The following is a 14,368-nucleotide window of genomic DNA, read 5'->3' on the forward strand; positions in this document are numbered from 1 at the left end:
AGAGAAGCCCCATATAAACACTGGAGTTGCCTAATGGGCATTTTAATGAATGCACAAAAGTTGGGAGAGCAGTATGCTTCCCCATTCATGTGTGTTCTGCTTTGGTGGGAAGAAAGAATGAGTAGAGTTAATGATTATTATAACTGTGTATGTATTAGTGCCCTCATATTAGTCCATGATAGAGCTGTCTGGGTGATAATCAGACTGCTCTTATTTACAGTTATAAAGCAAGCCAGTATCACATGAGTAATTTCTCATCAAAATAGTAAAGGCAACATGCTACATTTCTTTTCTTTTTTTTAAGCGAACAATGTTGTTTTTGCTCTGCTAGTGCCATGAGGGGCTGAGAAGACGATGAGCTATTTGCACTAATTAAAGGCAGAAGGCAAAATGGAACTTTAACACTGTTTCCATGATAGCAGCTACAACAATGCGAAAGACGGAGCTTGCCACATGTGGACTTCAAAATGAAATGACTCCACTGATTATATAAAGAGGCACTTGCCTAAAAGCATTAATGACACTCAGTCACAAAAATGTGCGGGCAATCCAGGAACCCTCCATAAATGAGCATCAGACCAAAAGTGACGTGATTAACAGCATAATCCTACGTCCCTGTTGAGCCGGCGCAGATAAACAGCTGGCTCGAATCCAAGAAGCCCCATAGGGATGGCTGAGGCTTTACTTAGGGTCAGGGGAAATATATCCCTCCAAGGATACCTCCAGCCACCGCCTGAGCTGCACCGGATGCAGCTTAGGCCATGCAGCCCCACTGCACTAGCGCTAGTGCAGTTTACAATTGGGCTGTAAAATTATTCAGCTTTTTAAAGCTAAATTGCAGGTTACTGTTTCAAGAAGCTATTAGCTGCATATGGTGGTGTCACTAAGGGAGGGGCAGGGGGTTAACTGCCCCATGCTCCACATGTCTGGGTGGCATCACTCCAGCTGTGGCCAAGATGGTGGTAGCTGGCGTGCACCCTTCCCGAACAGCACAGCAAAGAAGATGTCAGCTCAAGGAGAGAGATCTTGGGGTGCAGTGGACAGCTCGATGAAAGTGTCAACTCAATGTGCGGCGGTGGTGAAGAAGGCCAATTCCATGATTGGGATTATTAAAAAGGGAATAGAGACTAAAACAGCCAATATTATAATGCCATGGTACAAATCCATGGCAAGGCCCCACCTGGATGTGGGGGGATCGAGGGAAGCAGCAAAAAGGTACTTCTAACCATCACTGTGCTCCACCCCTCTGCAAAGGCGCCAATATGACTCTGCAAGGATCAGGTCTCTGCCTTGTACAAGTTATTAGGATTGGACAAGATTGGCCAGAACGAGACCAGTCCACACCACTGCAATTCATCTGAAAGTGAGAGCCCTGGTGCAGACACTGTGCTCCAGTTTGATTCACACATTTGGCGAGAAATGCCATCTTTGACAACCCTCTTTATGCTTTGCACTTGCCTTCTTTTCTTTTTTCTCCTTTACTTCTGTTTTCAAGTCACATTTTCTATTTCTATTTTCTCAGTGTAAGCATGCCTTAGTTTACGTGTGCCTCCTGCAAGCCTGCAACAGACCACGTTGCAGGCTCTCCCAGACTTCTAACACCCCCCCCCCCCCATATGCTTATATGCTTGGTGAAAAAATATGTGTCACCTTTATCACACAAAGGAGTGGAATCAGGCAGGTGAGATAGCAAAGGGGGGGTGTAGTCATGTGCAAAAACTGTGATGACCAGCCAGTTGGATTAAGTATCATTCCAAATATAATCAAATAATTTACCATACCTGCTTCTTCCATCCATATTGGTAGTGATGTTTCATGTCTGAAGACTACCAGTAGTAGTTTCATGTCTGAAGACTACCAGTAGTACCACACTGAAAATGAAGGAGAAAAAAAAATCAATTGTATATGGTTACTGTAACACTAGCATAGTAATAAGATAATCTTTTCCCTAGTGTGCGTATTTTACAGTAAACATATTTTCCATTCTCCTCCAGCATGTAGCGCCACAGCTGTGCTTGCTTGTTGGCAGTGTATTTTTGTTAAGTTATCTTCAGCCTGGCAGTTATTTTTCCACCAGTGATAAGTTTCCTCTTTGCTTACTTCCTGGACAGAACAGGTGACCTTTCTTTCACCTGTGAATTTTGTCATGTTGCACAGATTGGACAGGGAATCACACTGACTCTGCAAGGATCTAAGTGCTAATACACCCATTTGCATATACCATGGTTGGTTGGTGTTTTATATAAAAATATTGCATATGGCATCAAAAACAAATTTGTAAGTATGAAGACCATGTCAGGGGGTAATGTACAGACAAGTCCAAAGAGCCACAACTCACCAGAGATGGGTGACTCAACTCGTAAGACTCAGAGTCACCAACCATGCATTTCCCAGACTCATACGGACTTGAGACACAAATTTTGAACCTGGAAGTGACCTGGGACTTGGGAACAAGTGGAGACTTGGAAACTTTGCTGCTGCACTCATTTGAAGAACAGCGTAGCTTTTGTTTACAGATGGAATGGGAACATCAGGGGAGTGTTAAATGAGAACTCTGACACACAAACACACAACACCAGCAGCTCTGCTTTTTCTGCGGAGCCGCATCTGACTGAGAGCCTAATTCTATCCAACTTTCCAACATCAGTGCAACCGCAATGCAGCCCTGAGGTTAGGAAACAAATGTTCCCTTACCTTGAAGAGGCCTCTATGAGTGCATGCCCCATTGGCACAGCAGCACCGGCACTGGAAAATTGGATAGGACTGGGGCCTCATTTATCGAAAAGATTCTGACTTGAGTCAAACAGAGTCCCAAAAAGGCTCTGACCAAGTCCCAAAGGCCGCCCATGAAGACTTGTGCATGAGTTGAGTCAAAGGGAGAGGGAATCGGAACTTGAGTTCCAATTGAGTTGTCTTGTGGAGGTGGATCGGCACATCCCTGCAACTCACACATTGAGGATGTGCCTGCCACATGAGTGCACATTATTCACCCCTTTGTGGAACACTAGGGTGCAATTGCCATTGCCTAATTATGTGGAGGGTCATCCAAGCCTCCTCCCCCTGGAAAATTACTACTGGTTCAAACTCATGCATAGAGGAAGAGTTCAGATGACTTCCTCAATGTGATTAGGCAATGGCACCTCCATGTGCTGGAATGTGTGAGCTCTGACATGCTCACTCCTCAATGCACAGAGTGGGAGCTGGTTGGACAAGTCTTGTCTGAACTGACCTACCGTGTTGTATCGGTGCACGTCTTGTATTCACAAACTTGTTTTTGATTCACAACTTTTCCAGTTAGTGGGCGTTATTATACTTTGTGTAATGCATCATTTTTCCTGAACAATCATCCTTTAATTGAATTGCATTTGTTGACATATTCAAGGAAGTAGTTTGGCAGCCCAGTTCTATCTGGGACCAGCATGTGCAGGGGTTTCTGATAGCAGAACAGAGTTCCACTGTTGTAAAATGGTTTTCGGCAGCACACACAGCATGCTGCTGGCAGCTATTCTGAGTGTGCTTCCACAACTGGAGATAGCATGAAGGCCCATAGCCAGACCAGCACAGGTTAAGTGTGATGGTGGCAGAGGCTGAACAGAGTGGTGAGAGAGAGGAACGGGGATGGGCCTGGGACAGTATCAGCAGCACTCACATATCCTAACCCTGTCTGTCTTCCTTACTGTTGCCATTACACGCCTTGGATGTATATTTGCAAGCAGCAGTGGTAGATCCAAAGAGACCCCTGGTGGAAGTGGAGGCTTTCCCCAGGGAAAGTGAACAAAAATGGGCTCTGCTCTTTTCTGAGGTTGTGCCAGTGTCCACAGTAAGAACATAAGAACATAAGAACAGCCCCACTGGATCAGGCCATAGGCCCATCTAGTCCAGCTTCCTGTATCTCACAGCGGCCCACCAAATGCCCCAGGGAGCACACCAGATAACAAGAGACCTCATCCTGGTGCTCTCCCCTACATCTGGCATTCTGACTTAACCCATTCCTAAAATCAGGAGGTTGCGCATACACATCATGGCTTGTACCCCATAATGGATTTTTCCTCCAGAAACTCGTCCAATCCCCTTTTAAAGGCGTCTAGGCTAGACGCCAGCACCACACCCTGTGGCAAGGAGTTCCACAGACCGACCACGCGCTGAGTAAAGAAATATTTTCTTTTGTCTGTCCTAACCCGCCCAACACTCAATTTTAGTGGATGTCCCCTGGTTCTGGTATTATGTGAGAGTGTAAAGAGCATCTCCCTATCCACTCTGTCCATCCCCTGCATAATTTTGTATGTCTCAATCATGTCCCCCCTCAAGCGTCTCTTTTCTAGGCTGAAGAGGCCCAAACGCCGTAGCCTTTCCTCATAAGGAAGGTGCCCCAGCCCCGTAATCATCTTAGTCGCTCTCTTTTGCACCTTTTCCATTTCCACTATGTCTTTTTTGAGATGCGGCGACCAGAACTGGACACAATACTCCAGGTGTGGCCTTACCATCGATTTGTACAACGGCATTATAATACTAACCGTTTTGTTCTCAATACCCTTCCTAATGATCCCAAGCATAGAATTGGCCTTCTTCACTGCCACCGCACATTGGGTCGACACTTTCATCGACCTGTCCACCACCACCCCAAGAGCTCTCTCCTGATCTGTCACAGACAGCTCAGAACCCATCAGCCTATATCTAAAGTTTTGATTTTTTGCCCCAATGTGCATGACTTTACACTTACTGACATTGAAGCGCATCTGCCATTTTGCTGCCCATTCTGCCAGTCTGGAGAGATCCTTCTGGAGCTCCTCACAATCACTTCTGGTCTTTACCACTCGGAAAAGTTTGGTGTCGTCTGCAAACTTAGCCACTTCACTGCTCAACCCTGTCTCCAGGTCATTTATGAAGAGGTTGAAAAGCACCGGTCCCAGGACAGATCCTTGGGGCATACTGCTTTTCACCTCTCTCCATTGTGAAAATTGCCCATTGACACCCACTCTCTGCTTCCTGGCCTCCAACCAGTTCTCAATCCACGAGAGGACCTGTCCTCTAATTCCCTGACTGTGGAGTTTTTTCAGTAGCCTTTGGTGAGGGACCGTGTCAAACGCCTTCTGAAAGTCCAGATATATAATGTCCACGGGTTCTCCCGCATCCACATGCCTGTTGACCTTTTCAAAGAATTCTATAAGGTTTGTGAGGCAAGACTTACCCTTACAGAAGCCATGCTGACTCTCCCTCAGCAAGGCCTGTTCGTCACAGTGCATCTGTCGGTGGGCAGAATTCTGTGCCATCAGAGTCATTGCACTGGCATATGTAGAGCTTCATTGGCATATCCTAAGGGTAGGTTTGGGCCTGAAGGCTCTCATGTCCAACACTCCCATCTAGTTGACATTGACACTGCTGACTCACCGTACAATATACTTAGCATTTGCTACCAGTTGTTCCATATGACAGTCAGGCTACCTGTGTCAAGTCTCTATATTTAAATACACCTAGGGTTGTAGTCATTTTTAAATGGAGGAGCAGAACTTTCTATTTGCCTGAGTAAAACAGATGTGTTCTCCCTGATATGAAAATGCATATCAAGCTTAGAGCCTGTGCTTTCTGCTATGTATGTTAAGGTGTCTTGTAATCTTTCCCAGCTGTAATCATTTTTTAGCACAATCCTATGCACGCCTTCTCAGAAATAAGTCCCATTGTGTTCAGTACAGCTCACATGCAGGAAAGTGGGTACAGGATTGTAACCTAAGAGTATTAGTCCTTGATAGAGTATACCACTTCTGAGAACTGAGAACTGGTGTTGCACTAGTATGAATCAGCTGTATTAAAGTGGAAAGTCTGCAGAAGGTTATGGATAACAGAAGAGACCTTTGGAGCAGTGAAAATCTGCGGTTGATCCTGTTGGGTGCCTGGCGTGTCTTGAAAGGAGCAGTCTGGTTGGAAAAGACCCAGTGAAACATTTTCCGTAAAGGGAAAGGCTGTTGTGTTGACAGCATCTCCCAGATTAGTTAAATCTTGGACCTAACCCTTAGACTGCCATGTGATTGGAGTGGCTGACAAGAATGGAATATGCCAGAGTTCCTCAAACTGTGGGTCATGACCCAATTTCTGGTGCGTCCCGCATAACCTCCAGTGAAAACGCAGGTGATGGAAAGATCAGATAACTAATTGCCTCAAACCCTGAGGCTATTCAAAAAATCAGATCGCTGCTAATTGCCCTGCAAAGAGCTGAGCCCCTGAAGTTTGCAAGTTTGTGTAAATGAAACTTGAAGTTTGTGTATAGGAAGATGAAAGTCTGAATGTTTTTTTCTGGTGTTTTTTTTTTTTCCTCAAGTCCATCAATGACAGGTAGTGGAGGCAGGTGGAGTAGTCTGGGTCACATAACGGGCAGCCCAATCCTGAGCTGCCCGGGGTGCACGGCTGCAGCGGTGCCAAGAACGGCTGCTGCCACATCCATGCCACAGGCGGTGCCCACATAAGGAAAGCAGCCTCGCAAAATTAAAGGCATTTGTGTAGGGTGCTGAGCCCCACACGAACCGGGACCCACCTCCCTCGCTCCTCCCGTCATGCCTCCCGCCCGCCCTTTCTCTGCCCCGTCACACCTCCCGCCTGCCCTCTTTCTGCCCTCCGCCTGCGTCCCCCCTCCCCAAAACGCCTCCTCCCTGCCCCCCTCCCCACCCCTGCTTACTGTGCCACGGGTCGGTGGTCCGTGAGGCCGCTGAGCAGCGGAGGATAGGCGCCCGCCTGGCGCTAGCCCAGCACTGGCCAGTGCTGGGCTAGCATGAGTGCTGGCCCAGCGGTAAGCCTCGCAGACATGCCTTACGGCACGTTTGTAACAGTGCGCTCCGGCAGAAAGCCAGAGCGCCAAACTCAGGATTGGGCTATAAGCCTCTCAAGCCTTGAGGCTATTCATTAGGGTTGCCTCATTGTGAGAAACGGATCAATTTTTTTTTCCCAAACAAAATATTACTTGCAAATAAATAATCTTTTTAGATTACCCTTTTTTAAAGTCTTGTAAAGCTAGGCGGGTCCCAACAGAGCGTCATTTTTAAAAGAGGGTCTCAGTGTTTTGTGACTCACTGGAAAGTGTCATTTCTGTAGGTTGTAAGTTTTGTCTGCAAACCTAAATCAGGCGGACACTTGCTTGGCTTTCAGTACTGAGGTTCCTACTAATTAATAAAGATCTGCAGTTTGCTTAACAGAAAGAACTGCTCCTAGGGAATATCTTGTAAAATTATCCTTATGCTGTAACTGGCAACAAATAAATGCAGTACAAACACTGAAATTTGTAATTGAAAATGTAAAATGCCATGCTGTTCTCTTCAGTAGTTGGGTTTGAGGTCAGGTTTTTGATATTATTATTATTCTCAGTATGTGTTTGACATTTCCCAAGCACTCAGCTTCGGAGACGTCCCCTCCTCATGATACAAGGGGGGGGGGGGAAGAAATGATATTCTGATACTTGCATTGTTCTTCATTTGCCACACAAGAGTTGTTTGCTTTCAAAAACAAATTCATGGAAAATGTTGTCTGAGTATGGAAAGAAATTTTATCCTGAGCATTTGTTGTCAATTCACACAACCAGCAAGTAGGAAAAAAGAATGTGTACGGAGGTGGGGGCAGAGTGAGAGTGTGCCAACAAAGCCCACTTCCATGCCAACATACTCCCAAAAGCAAGCTTGGATGTCCAGCTTTCCAGATTGCAGGGAACAGCATTTGTCTCTGCAGATAAGCACTGGATTCAGGCTGGCTGGGGAAGCACTTCAGGAGCGCATTGGCACGGGGTGGGGTTTGCTGGCGCTCTTTCACTGTTCACCCCCAAATGCACTTGACCTGTTTTGCCACAATGTCTGCATGTGACTCAAGAGGCTAAAAGAAGTGGGAAAATGTGGGCAAACGCTTGAGAAGTAGAAGGTTAAAGGAGCAGTAGCTGGAAGCGACAAGGATTTGAAGCCAAGAGGGATCCCGGAGGAAATGAGAATGTGGCAATGCTTCCCAAAGGGTCAGGGGAGCTATGTGCTATTGGCAGAAAAGTGGTGTGCAGACAAGGGAGATTTGGAAGGCTGGGGACTGAGAACCTTAAAGAGTTCCAGAGAAGGGGAAACTGGCTTTCTGGCTCCTCCATAGCACTGTTCTAATTTGGCAATCTCAGAAAGCCACAAGGGTAAAAAAATAATCAGAGCATAGCAGGGATATGTGTGCTTGCAGACTCCATGTAAAACTCCACAGGAAGCCAGCTAGAAATGAAGTTGGTGACTTAGTCCAGGACCAGATGAATGAAGCTCTCTACTGGTTATAGGGGATTTTTTAAGGGGATTTTTTCCCCCCCAAGAACATACAAAGCAACAGAACTGGCCATCGTCTCCATGTGAAATGTATAGTGAAATCCAGACTGGGTGGAAAACACTTGAAAAGTTGTGATCAGCAATGGTGGCCCAGGAATTCACCTGTTTTGCAATTTGGGGAACTGATTTGTGTAGAAAGAGCTACAGCACCACATTATTTTTGAATGGTGTTTCCCATTCTTAGAATGTCCCTTTTTCCATAAAGTGTTCCAAGATTTCTTTCCAAATATATCATGCGAGCTCTGAATGGGAGCCAGGCAGCACTCTGTCTTTGGGCAGCCAGCCTGTGCGGTTCCTCCCTCTGCATTATTCCTTCCCCAAAAATACAATCATACTGCAGATGATGGCCCCTCGATGGAAAGAAGTCTGGATAAGAACCCCCTGTGCTTATTAAATCCTTCAGTACTCACACTCCAGGCTGCACGCCCAAAGCCCTAAACATGATATTGGATTTCCAGCCAGGTGCTGGAACAACTTTCTTCCATTCTTTTTAAAATTGCTCACCTGCCAGTTCCTTTCCTGTTCTCTCTCTCTCTCTCTCTCTCTCTCTCTCTCTCTCTCTCTCTCTCTCTCTCTTTTACACATGATGCACACAGCATATCAATCCTGTGCACAAAACAACAGGACACACTTTCACAAATATAGAATATAGATTATTTTAAGTAAGCAGGGATGTGCGGTGGGTGGGAAGGCAGGTGAGGCAGAGCCTCCCCACCAGAGTCCTTTGAAAAGCACCACCGCCAAGTGAGGCACACAAGCACTCACAATCCATGTGCAGGACTCCTGTGGAAAGGCTCTAACTCACCTGCCAAACAATGTCTCCTGCACTTTGCCATTGCTGCCCAAAATGGCTCAGATGGTGAGTGGGAAGGGCTGCTTACTCAATGTGTTGTGGTGCCCATTGTAGCTACTGTTTGGCTCCCCTCTAGCTATGCTCCTGTCTCCGGTTACCTCAGGGCACAGCCAGGAAGTCCAGCACCTGTTTACCCTTTCCATGCATTGGTTCTTCATGCTGAACTTATGCTAGCTTAGGCCTGTAATATCCACTCTTATATTCAAGGTGGAAAAGAAACCAAAAGTTAAACCACATTAAATAAATGCTTTTCCACCCCCTCCCTGAAAAGGAGGTTTCCTCTTTATTTTTAACTTCATAGTAAGTTAAAACTAAAACCTGTCAGTTCTGTTCTGTGCAATTTGTAGACATCAAGGCTGTATTGAGCAGCAGGCAAAAAACCATTTCCCTGAGAGGTTTGTGTGACTTGTATCAAAAGGTGTAAATCTAATGAGATGCCACCGCCCATCTAGTAACTAGGTGAATTCACATGGCTATGAAGCTCATTAATGGTTATGAAGAAATGAGAGGAACATGAGAATATGTGGGTTTGTCAACCATTTGTCTCTATGAAACTTATAAATTAAATGCCCAGTAGAACAATGGTCAAAACCAGGGAGTAAGAAGGATGTGTTATATTCAGGTACTGTGACTTAACTGAGCATTGTCCTGTTAAGTGCCTATACAACATATCATTACAAGTCTGAAATGTTTTCAGGGCCTATACCATGAGTTTGTAGACTTCCGGTTGTATAAGCAGTAGCTCTTTTTCGGAATGTGTATTTTATTTGAAGTCACAAGGCATCATAGAGCATCATAGGTAGACCCAAGACTACCAAAGAAATAAATGAATGCCTTCAATGGATCAGGAGTGAATCTGGAATTTGCAGTGCAGATTCTGGTAAGCCAGTCTCCATTTCACGACATTCCATCTTGGCAAGAATGCAGGGGTAACCCTCATTTTTCGATGACACTGCAGCAGGCGGCAAATGTAAACCCATGGACTAAATGAAGGCATAAGCAGTCAATCAAAGCATTTTCCATCAACAAAGTACATTTCGACCCTTGTTTATTAATTAAAATTCACAAATACTGGAGAATTTCGAAACAAGTGGCATTTGTGAACAGCAATGTCTCCTGCCTGAATAATGCACCCATCACTGATTGCATGGGAAACCATCTTAAACAAACCTGCCTGAATTAAAATGTGCTTTAAACAATCACATTCTGTGATGTTTCAGTTGAGTGGCTGGTTGTGGCATTCAGTCGAAATAGTGATGGGAGGAAGGCATACAGGAAGGAAGCCATGGGAAAGGCTCAGCTGTATAAAACAGTCCACAATAACACCTTTGCGTGAAAATCCCATGTACAAAATGCAGCGCTTTCTGTTATTTGGTCACAATGGTTGTTACTATATTCTCCAAAAACAATAAGCATTCTTTATATTTCCTACTTTTAAAAACAAAACAAAACAAAACCCTATTTTGTTCACTTGGAATAGGTGGCCAAAATCACCAGGGTACCATAGTTTGTTCTTTGTGCTTTAGGTGCTTATGAACTTCTTTCCTTCCCAGATACCTCATCCAAAAGAACACATAGATGCAATTTGCACAAACTGTGCATCCTGCTTAGGCACAACTAAAATGAACTAGGCACTGTAAACCTGTGTGCACTGCCCAGTTTCTCTGAACTGTGTCCACTGGGTATGCCGCTCCTTCACAGATGTTCCAGAGACAGGGCACCCCCTGCCCAGCCCATTCCTTGTATGGGGCAAAGCAGCAAGGACTGCACCTGGTTGAGAAGCACAAGTCAGGCCAGGAGGGTGGCAGATGGAGGCTTGATCAGTGACCCAGGCTGTAATCCTAACCTCACTTTCCTGAGAGTAAGCCCCATTGAACAAAATAGGACTTACTTCTGAGTAGACCTGGTTAGGATTGTGCCCCCAGATGCTACGTCCTGTTCCCAACAGTTCAAGCTTGGACAGCATCTCATCCCCAGCCCACCAGCTGAGTTGGAGAATAGCTGGTTGCCCTTGGGGGCCAGGTGGGAATCTTTTGATTAGCTGTTGGTGGGGGGAGGGGGGTGTTCTTTGCTTAGCCCAGACTGTCTTCTAAGTGTGGTGTTTAACCAGGTCGGTCATGACTGGTAAGTAAAGTGTAGGACAGAGAGTAGGATGACAGGTTTGATGTGCAACCTGACGTAAGCAAGAATCAGAAGGAGAATCAGAACAAATCTCAGCATCTTGGAGATGATCTAGAGTAGCCATTCGCCCTGGTAAGCTTGAAGCCGGCCACAGACTGAAAACTGTGAAAAGGGGGAGCCCCAAGTTTTTTTGGGAGTCCTGGTAACTGAATCGGTGAAATACCCAAACAGCATTTTATGGTCTTAAGAGATGTAACCCCCCCCCCCCAATGTTGAAAATGGCTGATCTAGACTTTCAGTATCTATTAATACACCCAGGTTTTGGGGATGATTTTACCTATATTACGAAAATCATTCCCGAAACCTGTTAGGGTAGTCTACCCTTCATAGGATGTGCCTTGCTTGGCCTTAGTGATTGTATGGCCGGCTTTTTCTGGCTGTGTGAAAAGGAGATGTACAAATCCAATGGCCAGTTTCATAACGCTGCCTGCTAATCATCCAGGTTTTCCTGGTGCCGACAATATGTCTGCTCACCAGCTTATATTTTCCTGCACGTCTCAAGCATCTGCTTCTGGGCTTGTTACCTTATGCCAATCATGTGCTGCGCTGTAAACAGAGATGATTTTTAACCCAGAACTCAATCCAAAATCTTTCTTCCCTCCATATACTTTTTTTGTAAGGAGAAAAGGTCAGCGTACTCCAGTGAACTGACGCACTCTGTCTAATTTATGCATCAAGAAGCTTAAAATTGTGCGTCATTTGACCATTTTCCATTTGTTCATGCTGAGATTAAGAGATGGGGCTTATTGTTGAGCTTATACTCAAAATTACAACTAAGAGAAAAAAAAGGGTTAGAGGGGATCAGTAGCTGCAGCTGGCCTTTGATTTATTTAGTGCTGCCCAGCATTGGATGCGCTAAATGGGCAAACTCGGAGAAAGCAACTTCTCAGGGTCCAAAAACTGCTGAGCCATTTTTATGTTCTGTTCCAAGAGAAGACATAGCGGTAGCGGTGAGAATCTAAACGTTAAAACTAGCTGCTTCATTGCCAAGGAATCAATGTGACGACAGTCCTGACCGCTCATGTTTGCTCAAGACATATTTTTGCTTTCTGTGAAGCTCAGCATATTTTCCTTGGCTAAATTGTAGCACTGACTTCCTACAATATGACTGATAGCTGGACTAGGTGAAGGTGATGAGAATGTTGTCTTCGACTCAAAGGGAAGACTGTTCCACTAGATAGCTGTATCAGACTCTGTTTATCTACAAAGCAGGAAGTAGACTGCTGCAGTGACAGATCTATGAGCAAGATGATCCAGGGATCCGAACAAGCTTCGTCTGAAACCTGGGAAAGAACTGTCAGAGCAGACTGTACTGGCTATATGGACCAAAGGACTGACACCGGATAAAGCTGTTTCATATGCTCAAGCTTTGGAAAAGTAAAAATATATATAAATGCCAAAGTGCTGAAACATGGACATTACATACACGGCTTCCAAAGTGTTGCCCTAAATGATGTGACTGAGAGAAGGTGCAAACATTAAAAATAAGCAGGGAAAACAGACTCACAAGTGATTCATGCTCCTTCCCCAGATGTTCTTTAGCTATATCTGAAGTAGGACTCATCAACCTCACCACCCTTCCATAGCTGCAGGAGTTCCAGAACTACAGTGCTTTGTGGTTCACTGCAGGTGATGTGTGTGAGACCCACTTTAGACATTGCATCAGAAACAAGATGACACGCAAGTCACTTATTCTTGATACTGTTTTGAGATGACACTGAGTTTAGAAGGGTTTTTTGTGAAAAAAATAATCATATAAAGGTCATTACACAAGTGTTAATCAGCAGTGTTGCACCAGCAAATTTTTTTTTTAAAGAAGGTCAGATTAGTATTGTGTCTGGGGCAAAATCTCTTTTAGTAATGATGGAGGAAGCTTCCCCAGTTGGGTCTGGAATTGGCCTTGGAAAATCTGCTGAAGTTGGATAGTGCCTGGATTGATTTTGAGCCTGTAACCTGGGTCCAGCCCAGGTGGCCAGGAACTCCTCAGGGTAGGGGCCTCCTCGGGAGTAAGACCTAAGCACTGTCAGGACTGGGGTCCCAGTCAGGACACCTCCCCTGGGAGTAGGGCCTAGTGCCTCCTGGGAGCAGCAAGCAGCCACATGGCCAGAAGGGGTGGGGCTGCCCCAGCCCGAGACTGGCCTCATAAGGAGGCTGGGCAGCCTAGAAAGAGGTCACTCATCTCCAGGTGGGAGCAGGGTCCAAGGGAAGGCCAGAGGGGGGTAGCAACCCTGGCCTTATTCAGACGATCCAGGCCCTGAAGGGAACTTTGCTTACCTCAGCCCTGGAGAGAGAGGGGCCAGGGGCTGAGAGCTCCCCGATCCAGACCTGCCCGGGCCCCAAGGGTGACATCAGGAGACCCGAGGACTTGGAGCCAACTACCTCCACTGGAGGCCAGCTGATCAGGGAGCAAGCCTGGAGGTACCAGGGGTCCCCCTGAGGACAGCTAAGCTGACCCCAGACAACAACACGGCGGCCATCAGGAACCCATACCCCTGGCCAACAGGCACCAGCCGGAGAGCCCAGCCCGAGTCCTCAAGGGGTCAGGGAGGAACGGGGAACAAGCCTATCGTGTGCCGACGGCACGAGTCTGTGTAAGGCAAAGGGGCCTGTGCCGTAACAGGCCCCATGAATGTCAAGAGGTTGACGCAAGTAAACCGTCTGTCCAAAACAGCTGTGTCTGCCTCCTGTCCTTTTTTTCTGCCGACGACCAACTCTCATTGACAGCGTAAGCCCCCTGCGCTCAGTCACACCCCAAGGGGTGGGGTCTCTGCCCACCATGGACATTACAGAGCCCAATGCTGGGTTCAATCAGACCCCATTACACTCCCAATTATCTCAGTAGAATTATGGCAGCATGTTGAGCACCAGAGAAGGAAGGCAAAAAGACAGACATCCCTCCTATCCACTACGAAGAAGGTGGAGGAGTGGGTGGGTGAGTTGGTGGGTGGCAGGCAGGCAGGCAGATGGGGAAGTCTTGGAATTTCTGGCTCAGTTTAAAATCTGAGCAGCA

Source organism: Tiliqua scincoides, chromosome 2 (genome assembly GCF_035046505.1).
Source record: "Tiliqua scincoides isolate rTilSci1 chromosome 2, rTilSci1.hap2, whole genome shotgun sequence".
Classification (NCBI taxonomy): domain Eukaryota; kingdom Metazoa; phylum Chordata; class Lepidosauria; order Squamata; family Scincidae; genus Tiliqua; species Tiliqua scincoides.